This window comes from Heterodontus francisci, chromosome 1 (genome assembly GCF_036365525.1).
Source record: "Heterodontus francisci isolate sHetFra1 chromosome 1, sHetFra1.hap1, whole genome shotgun sequence".
NCBI classification, from domain to species: Eukaryota; Metazoa; Chordata; class Chondrichthyes; order Heterodontiformes; family Heterodontidae; genus Heterodontus; species Heterodontus francisci.
Genome location: NC_090371.1, coordinates 595,235 through 617,072, shown reverse-complemented (window position 1 = coordinate 617,072; position 21,838 = coordinate 595,235). Strand labels below are relative to the sequence as shown.

Below are 21,838 nucleotides of genomic sequence, written 5' to 3'. Positions count from 1 at the left end.
ACAGCACCTTCTAAACCCGTGACCTCTAACACCGAGAAGAACAAGGGCAGCATGCGCATTGGAACACCACCACTTGCAAGTTCCTCTGCAAGTCACACACCATCCTGACTTGGAACTATATCGCCATTCTTTCACTGTCGCTGGGTCAAAATCCTGGAAGTGCCTCCCTAACAGCACTGTGGGTGTACCTCCACCACATGGACTACAGTGGTACAAGAAGGCAGCTCACCACCACCTTCTCAAGGGCAATTGAGATGGGCAATAAATGCTGGCCTGGCCAGCGATGCTCATATCTCTCTTTCTGCACCTTAAACATTCTATGATTCTATGAAAGAAAAAAAGACAGGGTGTGCCTTTGTCATTTCCATTGCCGAGGTTGATGCCAGGTGATCTGTCCATTTTTTTTCAAATTTTCCATACTGATTTGGTACAACTGAGTGGCTTGCTTGGCCATTTCAGAGGGCAGTTAAGTGTCAACCACATTGCTGTGGGTCTGGAGTCACATGTAGACCAGATCAGGTAAGGACATCAGATTTCCTTCCCTAAAGGCCATTAGTGCACCAGTTGGGTTTTTATGATAATCTGGTAGATTCATGGTCACCATTACTGAGACTAGATTTTATTCCAGATTTATTAATTAATTGAATTTAAATTCCACCAGCTGCTGACATGGGATTTGAACCTTTGTCTCCTGAGCTTTAGTCTGGGCCTTTGGATTATGAGTCCAGTATCATTGCCGCTACGCTACCCTTTCCATAAAATCCTAGGATGCATATCGTCATGTTCAGGGGATTCGGTGCCACTTAGTCCCATTAATTTCTTCAGTACTACTTATCATTTACTTAGGCTGATTTCTTTCAGTTTGTCATTCTCACTCAAGCCTTGATTCCCCATTATTTCATTCCTGGCTTCTCTTAATAGCCAGTTAATCTCCTTTCAAACATACTAAAGCTCTTAATATTTCCTCTCTATGTTTATACCATCCAATATTTCACACTCCTGCTCTTCAACTACAATGTCTGCATCATCCTCCTGTTTTGTGGAGACATAAAGTATTCATTAAGAACGAGGCCGATGTTTTCAGCTTCCACGCACAAGATCACTTTTTTGGTCTCTAATATGCCTTATTCTTTCCTTAATTTTTTTTGTTCTTTATGGGCGGAACGTACCTGGTCCCGCGGGAGTGGGCTTCAAGGCGGGACAAGGAAGTGCACGGAGTGTGAAGAAGGGAGTTTGGTCAGTGATGGGCATTTAAGGGTTAATCTCTCAAAAGTCTAGTTTTTGTTTACATTTAGCAATTAACTAAAATTACTGTTTAAGTTAAGAGGCAAGTTAAGTTTCTTCCATTTTTAAACAGGGATATACAAGGGGCTGTAAAAGGGGTGGGGGAGTTGCATTACTGGTTAAGGAGAATATCACAGCTGTACTGCGGGAGGACACCTCGGAGGGGTCGTGCAGCGAGGCAATATGGGTAGAGCTCAGGAATAGGAAGGGTGCAGTCACGATGTTGGGGGTTTTCTACAGGCCTCCCAACAGCCAGCAGGAGAAAGAGGAGCAGATATGTAGACAGATTTTGTAAAGATGTAAAAGCAACAGGGTTGCAGTGGTGGGTGATTTTAACTTCCCCAATATTGACTGGGACTCACTTAGTGCAAGGGGCTTGGATGGGGCACAATTTGTAAGGAGCATCCAGGAGGGCTTCTTGAAATAATATGTAGGCAGTCCAACTAGGGAAGGGGACGTACTGGACCTTGTATTGGGGAATGAGCCCGGCCAGGTGGTCGAAGTTTCAGTAGGGGAGCATTTAGGGAACAGTGACCATAATTCCGTATGTTTGATGGTACTTGTGGATAAGGATAAGAGTAGAGCTCAGGTGAAGGTGCTAAATTGGGGGAAGGCTAATTATAACTATATTAGGCAGAAACTGAAGAATTTAGATGGGGGCGGCTGTTTGAGGGTAAATCAACATCTGACATGTGGGAATCTTTCAAACGTCAGTTGATTAGAATCCAGGACCGGCATGTTCCTGTGAGGAAGAAGGATAAGTTTGGCAAGTTTCGGGAACCCTGGATAACGAGAGATATTGTGAGCCTAGTCAAAAACTCCATAACATCATTAGCAGCATCCCCAACACCGAACACCTATTCCTGCTGGGGGACTTTAATGCCAGGGTTGGGGCCGACCATGACTCATGGCCCTCCTGCCTTGGGCGCTATGGCGTTGGAAGGATGAATGAGAACGGGCAGAGACTGCTTGAGTTGTGTACCTATCATAACCTCTGCATCACCAACTCGTTCTTTCACACTAAACCCTGTCACCAGGTTTCATGGAGGCACCCAAGATCACGTCGTTGGCACCAGCTAGACCTCATTGTCACAAGGCGAGCCGCCTTAAACAGTGTTCAAATCACACGCAGCTTCCACAGTGCGGACTGCGACACCGACCACTCCCTGGTGTGCAGCAAGGTTAGACTCAGACCAAAGAAGTTGCATCATTCCAAGCAGAAGGGCCACCCGCGCATCAACACGAGCAGAATTTCTCACCCACAGCTGTTACAAAAATTTCTAAATTCACTTGTAACAGCCCTTCAAAACACTCCCACAGGGGATGCTGAGACCAAGTGGGCCCACATCAGAGACGCCATCTATGAGTCAGCTTTGACCACCTGCGGCAAAAGTGTGAAGAGAAATGCAGACTGGTTTCAATCTCATAATGAAGAGCTGGAACCTGTCATAGCCGCTAAGCGCATTGCACTTTTGAACTACAAGAAAGCCCCCAGCGATTTAACATCCGCAGCACTTAAAGCAGCCAGAAGTACTGCACAAAGAACAGCTAGGCGTTGCGCAAACGACTACTGGCAACACCTATGCAGTCATATTCAGCTGGCCTCAGACACCGGAAACATCAGAGGAATGTATGATGGCATGAAGAGAGCTCTTGGGCCAACCATCAAGAAGATCACCCCCCTCAAATCTAAATCGGGGGACATAATCACTGACCAACGCAAACAGATGGACCGCTGGGTTGAGCACTACCTAGAACTGTACTCCAGGGAGAATGCTGTCACTGAGACTGCCCTCAATGCAGCCCAGCCTCTACCAGTCATGGATGAGCTGGACATACAGCCAACCAAATCGGAACTCAGTGATGCCATTGATTCCCTAGCCAGCGGAAAAGCCCCTGGGAAGGACAGCATTACCCCTGAAATAATCAAGAGTGCCAAGCCTGCTATACTCTCAGCACTACATGAACTGCTATGCCTGTGCTGGGACGAGGGAGCAGTACCCCAGGACATGCGCGATGCCAACATCATCACCCTCTATAAAAACAAAGGTGACCGCGGTGACTGCAACAACTACCGTGGAATCTCCCTGCTCAGCATAGTGGGGAAAGTCTTTGCTCGAGTCGCTCTGAACAGGCTCCAGAAGCTGGCCGAGCGCGTCTACCCTGAGGCACAGTGTGGCTTTCGTGCAGAGAGATCGACTATTGACATGCTGTTCTCCCTTCGTCAGATACAGGAGAAATGCCGTGAACAACAGATGCCCCTCTACATTGCTTTCATTGATCTCACCAAAGCCTTTGACCTCGTCAGCAGACGTGGTCTCTTCAGACTACTAGAAAAGATCGGATGTCCACCAAAGCTACTAAGTATCATCACCTCATTCCATGACAATATGAAAGGCACAATTCAACATGGTGGCTCCTCATCAGAGCCCTTTCCTATCCTGAGTGGTGTGAAACAGGGCTGTGTTCTCGCACCCACACTTTTTGGGATTTTCTTCTCCCTGCTGCTTTCACATGCGTTCAAATCCTCTGAAGAAGGAATTTTCCTCCACACAAGATCAGGGGGCAGGTTGTTCAACCTTGCCCGTCTAAGAGCGAAGTCCAAAGTACGGAAAGTCCTCATCAGAGAACTCCTCTTTGCTGATGATGCTGCTTTAACATCTCACACTGAAGAATGCCTGCAGAGTCTCATCGACAGGTTTGCGTCTGCCTGCAATGAATTTGGCCTAACCATCAGCCTCAAGAAAACGAACATCATGGGGCAGGATGTCAGAAATGCTCCATCCATCAATATTGGCGACCACGCTCTGGAAGTGGTTCAAGAGTTCACCTACCTAGGCTCAACTATCACCAGTAACCTGTCTCTAGATGCAGAAATCAACAAGCGCATGGGTAAGGCTTCCACTGCTATGTCCAGACTGGCCAAGAGAGTGTGGGAAAATGGCGCACTGACACGGAACACAAAAGTCCGAGTGTATCAGGCCTGTGTCCTCAGTACCTTGCTCTACGGCAGCGAGGCCTGGACAACGTATGCCAGCCAAGAGCGACGTCTCAATTCATTCCATCTTCGCTGCCTTCGGAGAATACTTGGCATCAGGTGGCAGGACTATATCTCCAACACAGAAGTCCTTGAAGCGGCCAACACCCCCAGCTTATACACACTACTGAGTCAGCGGCGCTTGAGATGGCTTGGCCATGTGAGCCGCATGGAAGATGGCAGGATCCCCAAAGACACATTGTACAGCGAGCTCGCCACTGGTATCAGACCCACTGGCCGTCCATGTCTCCGTTATAAAGACGTCTGCAAACGCGACATGAAATCGTGTGACATTGATCACAAGTCGTGGGAGTCAGTTGCCAGCATTCGCCAGAGCTGGCGGGCAGCCATAAAGACAGGGCTAAATTGTGGCGAGTCGAAGAGACTTAGTAGTTGGCAGGAAAAAAGACAGAGGCGCAAGGGGAGAGCCAACTGTGCAACAGCCCCAACAAACAAATTTCTCTGCAGCACCTGTGGAAGAGCCTGTCACTCCAGAATTGGCCTTTATAGCCACTCCAGGCGCTGCTTCACAAACCACTGACCACCTCCAGGCGCGTATCCATTGTCTCTCGAGATAAGGAGGCCCAAAAGAAAAAAAAAAAGTCAAAAAGAAAAAGGAAGCATTCGTAAGGGCTAGAAGGCTGGGAACAGACGAAGCCCTTGAGGAATATGAAGGAAGTAGGAAGGAACTTAAACAAGGACAAGAAATGCTGGAACCACTCAGCAGGTCTGGCAGCATCTGTGGAACGAGAAGCAGAGTTAACGTTTCGAGTCAGTGACCCTTCTTCTGGTTCCGAAAAATAAATTTAATTTAATTAACATAATTTAGATGGCAGGACAGGTGATGTGTCACTGCTACTCCTCAATGCCACGGCAATCCCTCCAACCACTTCTGTACTAAGTATCTGCGGCTTGAGGAGCTTCGGCTGAGTAGATGAGCTGGAAGTCAAGCTGTAGACATTGCAATGCATCAGGGAGAAGGAAAGGTAGCTGGATACTTTGTTCCAGAAAGCAGTCCATAGAACCATAGAAAAGTTGCGGCACACACAGAGGAGATTCAGCCTATTTGTGTCTGTGCTGGCTGAAAAAACTAGCCGCCCAGTCTAATCCCACCTTTCAGCACCTGGTCCGTAACCTTGTAGGATACAGCACTTCAGGTGCATGTCCAGGTCCAGGTACCTTTTAAATGAGTTGAGGGTTTCTGCCTCCACCACTGATCCGGGCAGTGAATTGCAGGCACCCACCACCCCTTAATCCTTCTACCAATCACCTTAAACCTGTGACCCCTGGTAATTGACCTCTCTGCTCGGGGAAACAGGTCCTTCCTGTCTACTCTATCCAGGCCCCTCATAATTTTTTACACCTCAAGGTCACCCCTCAGCCTCCTCTGTTCTGAGGAAAACAATCCTAGCCGATCCAATCTTTCTTCATAGCTGCAATTTTGAAGCCCTGGCAACATTCATGTACATCTCCTCTTCACTCTGTCCAGAGCAATTATGTCTTTCCTGTAATGTGGTGACCAGAACTGTACGCAATAGTCCAGCTGTGGCTTATAGAGTCATAGAGTCGGACAGCACAGAAACAGGCCCGTCGGCCCACTGCGTCCATGCCGACGATAATGCCTAGCTATACGAATCCCACCTGCCTGCATTAATTCCATATCCCTCTATGCCTTGCTCATTCAAGTACCTGTCCAGATGCCTCTTAAATGTTGCTACTGTTCCTGCCTCCACCACCACCTCTGGCAGCTCATTCCAGATACCCACTATTTTTTGTGTGAAAAATTTACCCCTTTGATCCCCTTTAAACCTCCTCCCTCTCACCTTAAATCTATGCCCTCTAGTTTTAGTCACCCCTACCATGGGAAACAGACTCTGGCAATCTACCCTATCTATGCCTCTCATCATTTTATATACCTCTATCATGTCCCCTCTCAGCCTCCTTCACACCAGCCTATCCAATCTCTCTTTATAACTCAAGCCCTCCAAACCAGGCAACATCCTTGAAAATGTTTTCTGCACCCTCTCCAGCTTTATCACATCTTTCCTGTAGTGCGGCGACCAGAACTGCACACAGTACTCCAAGTGCGGCTAACCAATGTTATGTACAACTGTAACATGACATCCCAACTCTTGTACTCAATACCTTGGCCGATGAAGGCAAGCATGCCATACGCCTTCTTCACTACCCTGTCTACCTGTGTTGCCACTTTCAGGGAATTATGTACTTGCACCCCAAGGTCTCTCTGCTCAAGAACACTCCCCAGGGCCCTGCCATTCACTGTATATGTCCTGCCCTGATTTAACTTCCCAACATGCATCACTGCACACTTGTCTGCATTAAATTCCATTTGCCACTCCCTTGCCCACTTTCCCAGTTGATCTATATCCTGTTGTAACCTTAGCCAACCTTCTTCACTGTCCACTGCACCACAAATTTTGGTGTCATCTGCAAACTTACTAATCATGCCCCCTACATTCTCATCCAAGTCATTAATATATATGACAAACAACAGAGGGCCCAGCACCTATCCCTGTGGCACACCACTGGTCACCGGCCTCCAATCTGAAAAACAACCCTCCACCAGCACCCTCTGCCTCCTGTCACCAATCCAATTTTGTATCCAATTTGTTAGCTCACCCTGGATCCCATGTGTTCGAATCTTCTAGACCAGCCTACCATGCGGGACTTTGTCAAAGGCCTTGCTAAAGCCCATGTAGACAACGTCCACCGCCCTACCCTCAACAATCCTCTTGGTCACCTCCTCAAAAAACTCAATCACATTTGTGAGACACGATTTCCCACGCACAAAGCCATGCTGACTATCTTTAATCAGACCTTGCCTATCCAAATGCATATAAATCCTGTCTCTCAGAAACCCTGCCAATAACTTTCCCACCACTGATGTAAGGCTCACCGTCCTGTAGTTCCTTGGCTTATCCCTGCTGCCCTTCTTAAATAAAAGCACAACATTAGCTATCCTCCAGTCGTCCGGTACCTCACCTGTGGCTAACGATGATACAAAAATCTGTGCCCGGGCCCCAGCAATCTCCTCCCTTGCTTCCCATAGCATCCTAGGATACACCTGGTCAGGCCCTGGGGATTTATCCACCTTAATGTGCTTCAAAACTTCCAACACCTCCTCCTTTGTAATGTTGATGTGCTCCAGGATATCGCTGTTCCCTCCCTTGAACTCACTAGCTTCCATGACCTTCTCCACGGTAAATACAGACGAGAAGTATTCATTAAAGACCTCGCCCATTTCCCGTGGCTCCACACATAGATTACCACACTGATCCTTAAGGGGACCTACTCTCTCCCTCGCTACCCTTTTACTCTTAATATACTTATAGAATCTTTTAGGATTCTCCTTTATCTTATCTGCCAGGAAAATCTCATGGCCCCTTTTCGCCCTCCAAATTTCCTTTTTAAATGTACTACTACATCCCCTATACTCTTCGAGGGACCCGCTTGATCCCAGCTGCCTATACGTGACATATGCCTCCATCTTTGTCCTGACCAGACCCTCAATATCCCTCGTCAACCAAGGTTCCCTAAACTTGCCAGCCTTGCCCTTCAATCCAACAGGAACATGCTGGCCCTGAACTCTTCCTATCTCACTTTTAAAAGCCTCCCACTTGCCAGACGTCCCTTTGCCTGTAAAGAGCCTCTCCCATTCAACGTTTGAGAGTTCCTGTCTGTTGCCATCAAAATTAGCCTTCCCCCAATTTAGGACTTCAACCTGAGGACCAGTCCTATCCTTTTCCATAACTATCTTGAAGCTAATAGAGTTATGGTCACTGGTCCCACAGTGCTCCCCCACTGACACATCAACCACCTGCCCTGTCTCATTTCCGAAGAGGAGGTCGAGTGTAGCCCCTTCTCTAGTAGGGCCATCCACATACTGTTTCAGAAAACTATCCTGGATACACTTAACAAATTCTTCCCCATCTGAATCCCTTAGCACTAAGGCAGTCCCAGTCAATATTAGGGAAGTTAAAATCACCTACTATTACAACCCTATAATTCCTACACCTATCTGTGATTTCCCTACATACATGCTCCTCCAATTCCCTCTGACAATTGGGGGGCCTATAGTATAATCCCATCAAAGTGATCACTCCTTTCTTATTTCTAAGTTCTACCCAAAGAGCCTCGCTGGACATTCCCCCCGGGATATCCTCTCTAAGTACTGCCGTGATGTCCTCCCTAATCAATAGTGCACATCCCCCTCCTCTCTTACCTCCACCTCTGTCACGCCGGAAGCATCGGTACCCCGGAACTTTGAGCTGCCAGTCCTGCCCATCCCTCAACCATGTTTCCGTGATAGCAGTCATATCACAATCCCATGTACCGATCCATGCTCTGAGTTCATCTGTCTTAGCTGTAAGGCTTCTTGCATTAAAGTAAATGCAGTTTAGCCTACCAGACCTTCCACGCTCCCTGTCCTGCCCCTGCCCAGCCTGCCTATTGGGCTTGCTTGCTTTAACCTCTATATTTGCCTCAACTATCTCATCGGAGAGACATTTGGGCGGCACAGTGGCGCAGTGGTTAGCACCGCAGCCTCACAGCTCCAGCGACCCGGGTTCAATTCTGGGTACTGCCTGTGTGGAGTTTGCAACTTCTCCCTGTGTCTGCGTGGGTTTTCTCCGGGTGCTCCGGTTTCCTCCCACAAGCCAAAAGATGTGCAGGTTGGTAGGTAAATTGGCCATTATAAATTGCCCCTAGTATAGGTAGGTGGTAGGGAAATATAGGGACAGGTGAGGATGTGGTAGGAATATGGGATTAGTGTAGGATTAGTATAAATGGGTGGTTGATGGTCGGCACAGACTCGGTGGGCCGAAGGGCCTGTTTCAGTGCTGCATCTCTAAACTAAACTAAACTAAACTACTACTTTGGGTCCCACCCCCCTGGCAGACTAGTTTAAACCCTCCCGAGTAGTACCAGCAAATCTCCCCACAAGGATATTGGTCCCCTCGTACTTCAGATGCAACCCATCCTTCTTGTACAGGTCACCTCTGCACCAGAAGAGAACCCAATGGTCCAAGCAGCTGAAGCTCTCCCGCCTACACCAGCTCTTCAGCCACGCATTCATTTGCCTAATCCTCCTATTCCTACCCTCATTAGCACGTGGCACAGGGAGTAATCCTGAGATTACAACCCTAGAGGTCCTGCTTTTTAACCTTCTGCCTAACTCCCTATATTCACTTTGCAGGACCTCATCTCTCTTCCTGCCTATGTCGTTCGTACCAATATGGACCACGACCTCTGGCTGCTCACCCTCTCCTTTCAGAATGCCCTGTGCCGGCTCAGAGACATCCTTCTCCCTGGCACCAGGGAGACAACACACCATCCTGGATTCTCGTTCGCGGCCACAGAAACGCCTATCTGTGCTCCTGACTATAGAGTCCCCTATCACTACCACTTGCCTACATTTTGATCTTCCCTGCTGTGCAGCAGAGCCAGTCGTGGTGCCATTGACTTGGCTGCTGCTGCTGCTTTCCCCTGTGAGGCCATTCCCCCCGCAAAAGTATCCAAAGCAGCATACTTGTTAAAAGCAAAATACTGCGGATGCTGGAAATCTGAAATAAAAACAAGAAATGCTGGAACCACTCAGCAGGTCTGGCAGCATCTGTGAAAAGAGAAGCAGAGTTAACGTTTCGGGTCAGTGACCCTTCTTCGGAACTGACAAATATTAGAAAAGTCACAGGTTATAAGCAAGTGAAGTGGGGGTGGGGCAAGAGATAACAAAGGAGGTCTAGATTGGACCAGGCCACATAGCTGACCAAAAGGTCACGGAGCAAAGGCAAACAATATGTTAATGGTGTGTTGAAAGACAAAGCATTAGTACAGATTAGCTGTTAATACACTGAATATTGAACAGCAGCAAGTGCAAACCTGAAAAAAAAAACAGTGGGTAAGCAAACTGAACAAACTAAGATGAAATGAAATAAATGCAAAAAAAAGATTGTAAAAAATGTAAAAAAGAATGTAAAAAAAAAGGAAGAAAAAATAACTAAAAATGAAAGTAAAATGGGGGGCTGTCATGCTCTGAAATTATTGAACTCAGTGTTCAGTCCGGCAGGCTGTAGTGTGCCTCATCGGTAGATGAGATGCTGTTCCCCGAGCTTGCGTTGATGTTCACTGGAACACTGCAGCAATCCCAGGACAGAGATGTGAGCATGAGAGCAGGGGGGAGTGTTGAAATGGCAAGCAACCGGAAGCTCAGGGTCCTGCTTGCGGACTGAGCGGAGATGTTCCGCAAAGCGGTCACCCAGTCTGCGCTTGGTCTCCCCAATGTAGAGGAGACCACACTGTGAGCAGCGAATACAGTATACTACATTGAAAGAAGTACAAGTAAATCGCTGCTTCACCTGAAAGGAGTGTTTGGGGCCTGGGATAGTGAGGAGCGAGGAGGTAAATGGGCAGGTATTACACCTCCTGCGATTGCAGGGCAAGGTGCGATGGGACGGGGATGAGGTGGTGGGGGTAATGGAGGAGTGGACCAAGGTGTCGCAGAGGGAATGATCCCTTCGGAATGCTGACTGGGGAAGGGAGGGGAAGATGCGACTCGTAGTGGCATCACACTGGAGGTGGCGGAAATGGCGGAGGATGATCCTTTGGATATGGAGGCTGATGGGGTGAAAAGTGAGGACAAGGGGAACCTTGTCACGGTTCTGGGAGGGAGGGGAAGGGGTGAGGGTAGAGGTGCGGGGAATGGGCCGGACACGGTTGAGGGCCCTGTCAACCACAGTGGGGGGAAATCCTCGGTTGAGGAAAAAGGAGGTCATATCAGAAGCACCGTCATGGAAGGTAGCATCATCAGAGCAGATGCGTCGGAGACGGAGAAACTGGGAGAATGGAATGGAGTCCTTACAGGAGGTAGGGTGTGAAGAAGTGTAGTCGAGGTAGCTGTGGGAGTCGGTGGGCTTATAATGGATATTGGTAGACAACCTATCCCCAGAGATGGAGACAGAGAAGTCGAGGAAGGGAAGGGAAGTGTCAGAGATGGACCATGTAAAGGTGAGAGAAGGGTGGAAATTGGAAGCAAAGTTGATAAAAGTTTTCCAGTTCGGGGCGGGAGCAGGAAACAGCACCGATACAGTCATCAATGTACCGGAAAAAGAGTTGGGGGAGGGGGCCTGAGTAGGACTGGAACAAAGAATGCTCGACATATCCCACAAAAAGACAGGCATAACTAGGACCCATGCGGGTACCCATAGCGACACCTTTTACTTGAAGTGCGTGGAGTTGAAGGAGAAGTTGTTCAATGTGAGAACAAGTTCAGCCAGGCGGAGGAGGGTGGTGGTGGATGGGGACTGGTTGGGCCTCTGTTGCTATTGAGGCGAATAGCCACTTGGGACTCCTGCACTGCCTGCCTGCCCCTCCTGGCGGTCACCCATCTATCTGGCTGATCCTGCAGTGTGACCACCTCCCTGAAACTCCGATCTATGATACTTTCTGACTCCTGTATGCTCCTCAGTGAGTCCAACTGCCGCTCCAACCGATCCATGCGATCTGAAAGGAGCTGCAGCTGGACACACTTCCTGCAAACGGAGTCGGCAGGGACATTTGACTTCTCCCTGATCTCCCACATTTCACAGGAGGAGCATACTACCCCACTGAATGCCATTTCCACCCCTCGCATTACTTCTGGCTTAAAAGAAAGAAAGACAGAAATTGGGCTTAACCAGCGTTTTATACAATTCCAGCATTACATTTCTGCTTTTGTATTCTATATCTTGGCCAAAAAAGGAAAGCATTCCATATGCCTTCCTCACCACTTTATCTCCCTGTCCTGCCACCTTCAGAGACCTGTGGACATGCATTCCAAGGTCTCTCTCACTTCTTCGACCCCTCTCAATATCCTCCCATTTATTGTGTATTCCTTTGCTTTGTTTTCCTTCCCTAAATGCGTTACCTTACACGTCTCTGGATTGAATTCCATTTGCCACTTTTTCAGCCCACTCAACCAAATCATTGATATCATTCTGGAGTCTACAACTATCCTCTTCACTGTCAACTACATGGCCAATGTTTGTGTCATCTGCATATTTCCCAAACAGGCCTCCGACATTTAAGTCCAAATCATTAATATATACCGCAAACAGTAAGGGACTCAACAGTGAGTCACTGAAACAGCCTTCCATTCACAAAAACATCCGTCGACCATTACCCTTTGTTTCTTGTCACACAGTCAATTTTGGAGCCAACTCGCCACATTCCCCTATATCCCATGGGCTTTCACTTTTCTGACCAGTCTGCCATGTGGGACTTTGTCAAATGCCTTACTAAAATCCATGTCGACAACATCCACTGCACTACCCTCATCAATCCTCCTTGTTACGTCCTCAAAAAATTCAATTAAGTTAATAAGACACAACCTTCCCTTCACAAATCCATGTTGATTATCTCTGATTAATCCGTGCCTTTCTAAGTGACAGTTTATCCTATTTCTCAGAATTGATTCTAATAATTTGCCCACCACTGAGGTCAGACTGACCGGCCTATAATTATTTGGCCTATCCCTTGCACCCTTCTTATACAACGTTCGCAGATCTCCAATCCTTTGGTACCTCGCCTGTGTCTAGTGAGGATTTGAAGATGATCCTCAGAGCATACACTATTTCCTCCCTGGCTTCTTTTAACAGCCTGGGATGCAATCCATCCAGCCCTGATGATTTATCCACTTTCAAGGATGTCAGACCCTCTAGTACTTCCTCTCTCATGATGCTTATCGTATCTAATATTTCACACTCCTCTTTAACTACAATGTCTGCATCATCCCTCTCCTTTGTGAAGACAAAGTACTCATTGAGAACGCTGCCAACATCTTCTGCCTCTACGCATAAGTTACCTTGTACATCTCTGATAGATCCTACCCTTTCCTTAATTATCCCTTTGGTCTTAATGTACTGATCAACCATCTTTGGGTTTTCCTTGATTTTACCTGCCATATTTTTTCATGTCCTCTCTTTGCTTTCCTAATTTCGTTTTTTACTTCACCCTTGCACTTTCTATACTCCTCAAAGCTTTCTCACAGAATCACAGAATTGTTACAGTGCAGAAAAGGCCATTCAGCCCATTGTGTCCGCACCAGCTCCCTGAAAGAGCAGTTTACTCAGTTCCATTCCCCGCCTTCTCCTTCGCCTTTCTAAAGTATTAAGTATTTTGTAACTGTCGGAAGCTTTCTTTTTCTGCTTTATCTTACCCCGTATGCTTCTAGATAACCAGCGGGTTCTAGATTTGGCGGTACCACCCTTTATCTTTGTGGGGATATGTCTACACTGTGCCTGTAGAATCTCACTTTTGAATGCCTCCCACTGATTTGCCACTGATTTTCCTTCAAGTAGCTATATCCAATCTACTTTCTCCAGATCACCTCTCAGCTTCATAGAATTTATCTTCCCCAATTTTGAACTTTTACTCTTGTTCTATCCTACCCTTTTCCATAATAATGCTAAATCTAACTGTATTATGGTCACTATCTCCAATGCTACTTGATCCACTTGCCCAGCTTCATTTCCTTAGTCTAAATCTAGAATTGTACCCTGTCTCATTGGGCTTGTTATGTGCTGGCTAAAAAGGTTCTCTTGAATGCAGTTGAAGAATTTTGTGCCCTCTGTGCCCTTCACACGATTTGTATCCCAATTGATATTTGGGTAGTTGAAATCACCAAATATTCTTGTCCTATTGTTTTTGCACTCAGAAATTTGCCTACATAATTGTTCTTCTATCTGCTTCTCCTATTTGGGGGTCTTTCATACACTCCTAGTAGTGTGCCTGCCCCATTTATACCTCTGAGCTCAACCCATATGGCCTCATTTGATGATTCATTTAGCATATTATCCCTCCTCACAGCTGTAATTGATTCTTTAACCAATAATGCTACGCCCCCTCCATTTTTATCTTCTCTCTATCCTGCCTGAAATCTTTATATCGAGGGATGTTGAGCTGCTATTTTTGCCCCTCTAAGCCAAGTTTCTGTTATAGCAATGCTTTTTTTTTAGAGATACAGCACTGAAACAGGCCCTTCGGCCCACCGAGTCTGTGCCGACCAGCAACCACCCATTTATACTAATCCTACACTAATCCCATATTCTTACCACATCCCCACCTGTCCCTATATTTCCCTACCACCTACCTACACTAGGGGCAATTTATAATGGCCAATTTACCTATCAACCTGCAAGTCTTTTGGCTTGTGGGAAGAAACCGGAGCACCCGGAGGAAACCCACGCAGACACAGGGAGAACTTGCAAACTCCACACAGGCAGTACCCAGAATTGAACCCGGGTCCCTGGAGCTGTGAGGCTGCGGTGCTAACCACTGCGCCACTGTGCCGCTCCATGTTGCCATGTGTCTATCTGTGCCCTCAGCTCATCGGCTTTATTTACTATACTTGCATTTAAATAAATACCATTTAACACTGCCAAATTCCTTTGCTGCACACTTTTTAACCTTTGCTTCTTCTGTCTTTCAGAATAACTCGCTAAGTTCCTGCCTCCTGTTCCCTCCTCTGAATTTGTCCTATCTGAAAGTGCCCTCAGATTCCCATCCCCTTGCCAATCTAATTTAAACCAACCCCAACAGCACTAGCAAACCTTTCTTGTCCTGCTCAGATGTCGGCCGTCCGGCTTTTACAGGTCCCACCTTCCCTGGGACCGGTTCCAATTCCCCAGAAATCTGAAGCCCTCCTCCTGTACCATCTCTCCAGCCATGCATTCAGCTGGTGTATTCTCCTATTTCTATACTCACTAGCACGTGGCCTTGGGAGTAATTCTGAGATTACTACCTTTGAGGTCCTGCTTGCTAATCTCTTTCCTAACTCCCTAAACTCAGCCTGCAGGACCCCATCCCATTTTCTCCCTATATCGTTGGTACCAATATGAACCACGACCTGAATGCGTAGCTCAAAGACTGCATTGGTAGAAGTGGGTTCCGGTTCATGGTTCACTGGCACCCTCGCCCTCCAAAATGCTCTGTAGCCACTCGGATCCAAGATCCTTGCACCAGGGAAGCAACATACCATCCTGGAATCACATCTGCGACCGCAGAAAAGCCTGTCAGTTCCCCAAACTATAGAATCCCCTACCACTATTTCTGTCCTGTCTTTTCTCCTCCCTCCCTGCACAGCTGAGCCACCCATGGTGCTCTGGTCATGACTATTGGTGCACTCACCAGAGGAACCCTCTCTCCCATCAGTACTCAGAACTGAATACTGGTTAAAAAGTGGAATGCCCTCCGGGGTCTTCTGCACTACCTGCCTTATCCTCGTTTGTCTCCAGCCACCCAGTCCCTCTTTGCCTATGCTCTCTTAAGCTGTGGAGTGACCACCTCTTGAAATGTGCTATCCACGTATCTCTCATCCCGTGAATGCACCTCAGTGACTCCAGCTGCCCTCGAGTTCCAAGATTTGGCGCTCGAGTTTTTGCATTTGGTGGCACTTTCTGCACGTGTAGTTGTCCAGGACTTGGGCAGGGTCCTGGAGTCCGCACATGGCTCAGGATGTGTATTCCATGAGTGTGAGCTGTCCTGCCATGCCTCAAATTATTTATTTACTGCACTAAAATTGGAAGTTAAATAAACACAATAAAATGGTTATAAATGAAATGAACAAACGGGTAATTTCCTTCCGACTACTGGTATTTCAGCTTCTACTTAGTAGATACACTTAAATGTTAGAGAAAAAATAAAAATCAGCAGAAAAAAGAAAATAAGAAAGTAAGGAAATACGCACCAGATACTCACTGACTAGCTCCCTCTGCCTCGCCGCTCTCTCTCCCTCTCCCCTCTCGCGCTGTTTGTAGCTCTGAAGTCTCACCCAGCCAGTCACCTACCTGCTTCCGGTGATGTCCACTTTCCAAAACTAATCCACCTAACCATTATTAATATACCCTACCAATGCTAAAATGTTACCAATAGTAGTAATAACGTCCCTTAGAATAAGGTCATCTGATTTGATCAATGGTCAGGGACAGGAGGTTGTGACTGCGAGTCAGACAGGTAAGAGTTCGAAAAGATGGAAATTAGCAGCCTAAACCCTTGCAATTGTGCAACAAGTTTGAGGTTCTTGCAACTTGTATAGACAAGAGCGAGGGCTATAGTGTGGATGAGCAGACTGAACATGGCACCATGGTACAGGAAATGTTCATGCTGGGGGAGCAAACGAGGAAAGTAGTGGTTGTAGGGGACAGTATAGTGAGGGGGTTGACACTGTTCTCTGCAGCAAAGAACGACATTCCAAAAGGCTGTGTAGCCTCCCCGTTGCCAGGGTTCAGGACATCTGCTCATGGCTGGAAAGGAGCTTACAGTGGCACAGTGGCGCAGTGGTTAGCACCGCAGCCTCACAGCTCCAGGGACCCGGGTTCGATTCCAGGTACTGCCTGTGTGGAGTTTGCAAGTTCTCCCTGTGTCTGCGTGGGTTTTCTCCGGGTGCTCCGGTTTCCTCCCACAAGCCAAAAGACTTGCAGGTTGATAGGTAAATTGGCCATTATAAATTGTCACTAGTGTAGGTAGGTGGTAGGGAAATATTGGAACAGGTGGGGATGTTTGGTAGGAATATGGGATTAGCGTAGGGTTAGTATAAATGGGTGGTTGATGTTCGGCACAGACTCGGTGGGCCGAAGGGCCTGTTTCAGTGCTGTATCTCTAATCTAATCTAATCTAGTGGAAGAGGGAGAATCCAGTCATTGCGGTCCATGTAGGTGCCAATGACATAGGTAGGACAAGGAATGAGGTTCTGCATAGTCAGCAATGAGGAGCAAGGCACCAAATTAAGAAGCAGAACCTTAGAAATGTAGAAATGCAGCAAGACCTGGACAATATCCAGGCTTGGGCTGATAAGTGGCAAGTAACATTCGTACCACACAAGTGCCAGGCAATGACCATCTCCAACAAGAGAGAATCTAACCATCTCCCCTTGACATTCAATGGCATTACCATCGCTGAATCCCCCACTATCAACATCCTAGGGGCTACCATTGATCAGAAACTGAACTGGAGTAGCCATATAAATACCGTGGCTACAAGAGCAGGTCAGAGGCTAGGAAACCTGAGGCGAGTACAACACTCAAGAAGCTCGACACCATCCAGGACAAAGCAGCCCGCTTGTTTGGCACCCCATCTACATACATTCACTCCCTCCACCACCGACGCACAGTGGCAGCAGGGTGTACCATCTACAAGATGCACTGCAGCAATGCACCAAGGCTCCTTAGACAGCACCTTCCAAACCCGCGACCTCTACCAACTAGAAGGACAAGGGCAGCAAATACATGGGAACATCACCACCTGCAAGTTCCCGTCTTAAGTCACACACCATCCTGACTTGGAACTAAATAGCCGTTCCTTCACTGTCGCTGGGTCAAAATCCTGGAACTCCCTTCCGAACAGCACTGTGGGTGTACCTACCGCACATGGGCTGCAGCGGTTCAAGAAGGCAGCTCACCACCACCTTCTCAAGGGCAATTAGCGATGGGCAATAAATGCTGGCCTGGCCAGCGACGCCCACATCCCATGAATGAAAAAAAAGAGGGATCTGGGTGTTCTCGTGCATGAATTGCAAAAGGCTAATACGCAGGTACAGCAAGTAATTAGGAAAGCTAATAGAATGTTATTGTTTATTGCGTGGGGAACTGAATGCAAAAGTAGGGCAGTTATGTTTCAGTTATACAGGGCATTGGTGAGACCACATCTGGAGTACTGTGTACAGTATTGGCCTCCTTATTTAAGGAAGGATGTAAATGCATTGGACGCAGTTATGAGAAGGTTTACTCGACTGATACCTAGAATGGGTGGGTTGTCTGATGAGGAATGGTTAGACAGGCTCAGCTTGTATCTGCTGGAGTTTAGAAGAGTAAGAGGCGACTTGATTGAAACATGTCAGATCCTGAGGGGTCTTGACAGGGTGGATGTGGAAAGGATGTTTCTTCTTGTGGGAGAATCTAGAACTCGGGGTCACTTTAAAAATAAGGGGTTGCCCATTTAAGACTGATGAGGAGACATTTTTTCTCTCAGGGTTGTGAGTGTTTGAAACTCTCTTCCTCAAAAGATGGTGGAAGCAGAGTCTTTGAATATTTTTAAGGCAAAGGTAGATAGATTCTTGATAAGCAAAGGTGAAAGTTTATCGGGGGTAGGCGGGAATGTGGTGTTGAGGTTACAATCAGATCATCCATGATCTTGTTGAATGGTGAAGCAGGCTCAAGGGGCTGAGTGGCCTACTCCTGCTCCTAATTCGTATGTTCATATGAAGAATTTCTGATAAACGTGTGTCAGGTCAGTGGCCTGAAGTGTTTCCCCCTCGGGCAATCTTCTCAGAGGCGGATCCGCAGCTGCAGAGGCTACCGGCCCAGTAGCAGCATGGAGCCGATCTGCATAATAAAATGCCAATTGTGGGCTGACTGTGGACTCTGCCTTTATCTTTTTGGCAGCAGACGGGCTGCCAGTGAGGGCCAAGTCCAGCAGGTTCCTGGAGGCGGCTTGCTGGCAGACCACGAGGCCTCCTGTTTTACTTCCCCCAGCCCCCCACAACGCCCCCGACCGATTATTTATTTGAATTTAGTATCTCTTCTGAGGGCGCCTCCTTGCGTTCTCCCTCCGCATGTGGTAGTGCCCACATCTGGCTGTGTGCTGCTGTCTTTGCAAGGCTACAGGCTCTCTGGCCCTGCAGCCTCAAGGACCTGCTCCCCCAGGCGGCCGCCCTGACAGGCAGAGCTTGTATGGGACCCAACTAAGAGCAGAAGATTCCGCCCTATGTACTTATCACAGAATCGCAGAATAATACAGTGCAGAAGAGGCCCTTTGGCCCATCGAGTCTGCACCGATGCATTAAAGATACCTGACCTGTCTACCTAATCCCATTTGCCAGCACTTGACCCATAGCCTTGAATGTTATGACGTGCCATGTGCTCATCCAGGTACTTTTTAAAGGATGTTGGGCAACCCGCCTCTACCACCCTCCCAGGCAGGGCATTCCAGACCGTCACCACCCTCTGGGTAAAAAAGTTCTTCCTCAAATCCCCCTTAAACCTCCGCCCCTCACCTTAAACTTGTGTCCGCTCGTAACTGACCCATCAACTAAGGGGAACAGCTGCTCCCTATCCACCCTGTCCATGCCCCTCATAATCTTGTACACCTCGATCAGATCACCCCTCAGTCTTCTCTGCTCCAGTGAAAATAACCCAAGCCTAGCCAACCTCTCTTCATAGCTTAAATGTTCCATCCCAGGCAACATCCTGGTGAATCACCTCTGCACCCCCTCCAGTGCAATCACATCCTTCCTATAATGTGGCAACCAGAATTGCACACAGTACTCCAGCTGTGGCCTTACCAAAGTTCTGTAAAACTCCAACATGACCTCCCTGCTTTTGTAATCTCTGCCTCGATTGATAAAGGCAAGTGTCCCATATGCCTTTTTCACCACCCTATTAACCTGCCCTTCTGCCTTCAGAGATCTATGGACAAACACGCCAAGGTCCCTTTGTTCCTCGGAACTTCCCAGTGTCAGGCCATTCATTGAATACTTCCATGTCACATTACTGCTTCCAAAGTGTATCACCTCACACTTTTCAGGGTTAAATTCCATCAGCCACTTTTCTGCCCATTTGACCATCTCGTTTATATATCTTCCTGTAACCTAAGACACTCCACCTCACTGTTAACCACTCGGCCAATCTTTGTGTCATCCGCGAACTTTCTGATCCTACCCCCCACATAGTCATCTATGTCGTTTATATAAATGACAAACAATAGGGGACCCAGCACAGATCCCTGTGGTACACCACTGGACACTGGCTTCCAGTCACTAAAACAGCCGTCTGTCATCACTCTCTGTCTCCTACAGCTAAGCCAATTTTGAATCCACCTTATCAAGTTACCTTGTATCCCATGTGCATTTGCTTTCTTGATAAGTCTCCCATGTGGGACCTTGTCAAAGGCTTTGCTGAAATCCATGTAAACTACATCAACTGCACTACCCTCATCTACACACCTGGTCACATGCTCAAAAAATTCAATCAAAACTTGTTAGGCATGACCTCCCTCTGACAAAGCCATGCTGACTATTCCTAATCAAATTTTGCCTCTCCAAGTGGAGATAGATTCTCTCCTTCAGAATTTTCTCCAATAGTTTCCCTACCACTGGTCTGTCGTTCCCTGGCTTATCTCTACAACCTTTCTTAAATAATGGGACCACAGTAACTGTTCTCCAGTCCTCTGGCAACTCCCCCATGGCCAGAGAAGAATTAAAAATTAGGGTCAGAGCCCCTGCAATCTCCACCCTCGCCTCCCACAGCATCCTGGGACACAAATCGTCCGGACCTGGAGATTTGTCCACTTTTAAGCCTGCCAAAATCTCCAATACCTTGTCATTCCCTAAGACAATTTGCTCAAGAACCTCACAGTCTCTCTCTTTGAGTTCCATATCTACATCCTCATTTTCTTGGGTGAAGACAGATGTGAAGTATTCGTTCAACACCCTACCAATGTCCTCTGGCTCCACCCACAGATTTCCCCCTTGGTCCCTAATGGGTCCTACTCTTTCCCTGGTTATCCTCTTCCAATTGAGATTTTCCCTACTTTTACCAGCCAGAGCTTTCTCATATCCCCTCTTTGCTCTCCTAATTGTTTTCTTAAGCTCCATCCTACACTTTCTGTACTCCACTAATGCTTCCGTTGATTTGCTCTCCTTGTATTTGCTAAAAGCCTCTCTTTTCCTTCTCATCGTACCCTGAATGTTTCTGGTCATCCATGGTTCTCTGGGCTTGTTGCTCCCACCTATTACCCTAGAGGGAACATATTGGGCCTGTACCCTCCCCATTTCCTTTTTGAATGCCCCCCACTGCTCTTCTGTAGATTTCCCGACAAGTAACTCTTTCCAGTCTACCTTGGCCAGATCCTGCCTTATTTTACTAAAATTCGCTCTCCCCCAATCCAAAACCATTTTTTGCAACTTGTCTATTTTTCCCCATAACAAGCTTAAATTGTACCATGTTGTGGTCGCTATCACCAGAATGCCCCCCCACCAACACATCAACCACCTGTCCGGCTTCATTCCCCAGAATTAGGTCCAGCACTGCATTCTCCCTTGTTGGATCCTCTACATATTGAGCTAAAAAGTTCTCCTGTATACATTTTAAGAACTCCACTCCATCTAAGCCCTTAACACAATGACTATCCCAATTAATGTTGGAAAAGTTGAAATCACCTAATATAATTACCCTATTATTATTTTTACACACCTCTGCGAATTGCGCTCATATTTGCTCCTCAATTTCCCGCTGACTATCTGGGGGTCTATAATAAACACCTAGCAATGTGGCGTTCCTTTTTTATTCCTAAACTCTACCCATAAAGCTTCATTTGATGCCCCCCTCCAAGATATCATCTCTCCTTACTGCAGTAACTGACTCCTTAACTAATATTGTAATGCCCCCTCCTCTTTTACCCCCTCCTTTGTCTCGCCTGAAGATTCTATATCCCGGGATATTGAGCTGCCAATCCTGCCCCTCTCTCAAC

The 21,838-nt window shown here is 47.3% G+C and overlaps 1 protein-coding gene across 1 annotated transcript in view; it reads left to right on the top strand.

Annotated features, from left to right (window-relative positions):
• Nucleotides 1-21,838, top strand: part of fbxo41 (F-box protein 41) — a 619,689-nt gene that overhangs the window by 259,458 nt on the left and 338,393 nt on the right. The window lies entirely within an intron of this gene.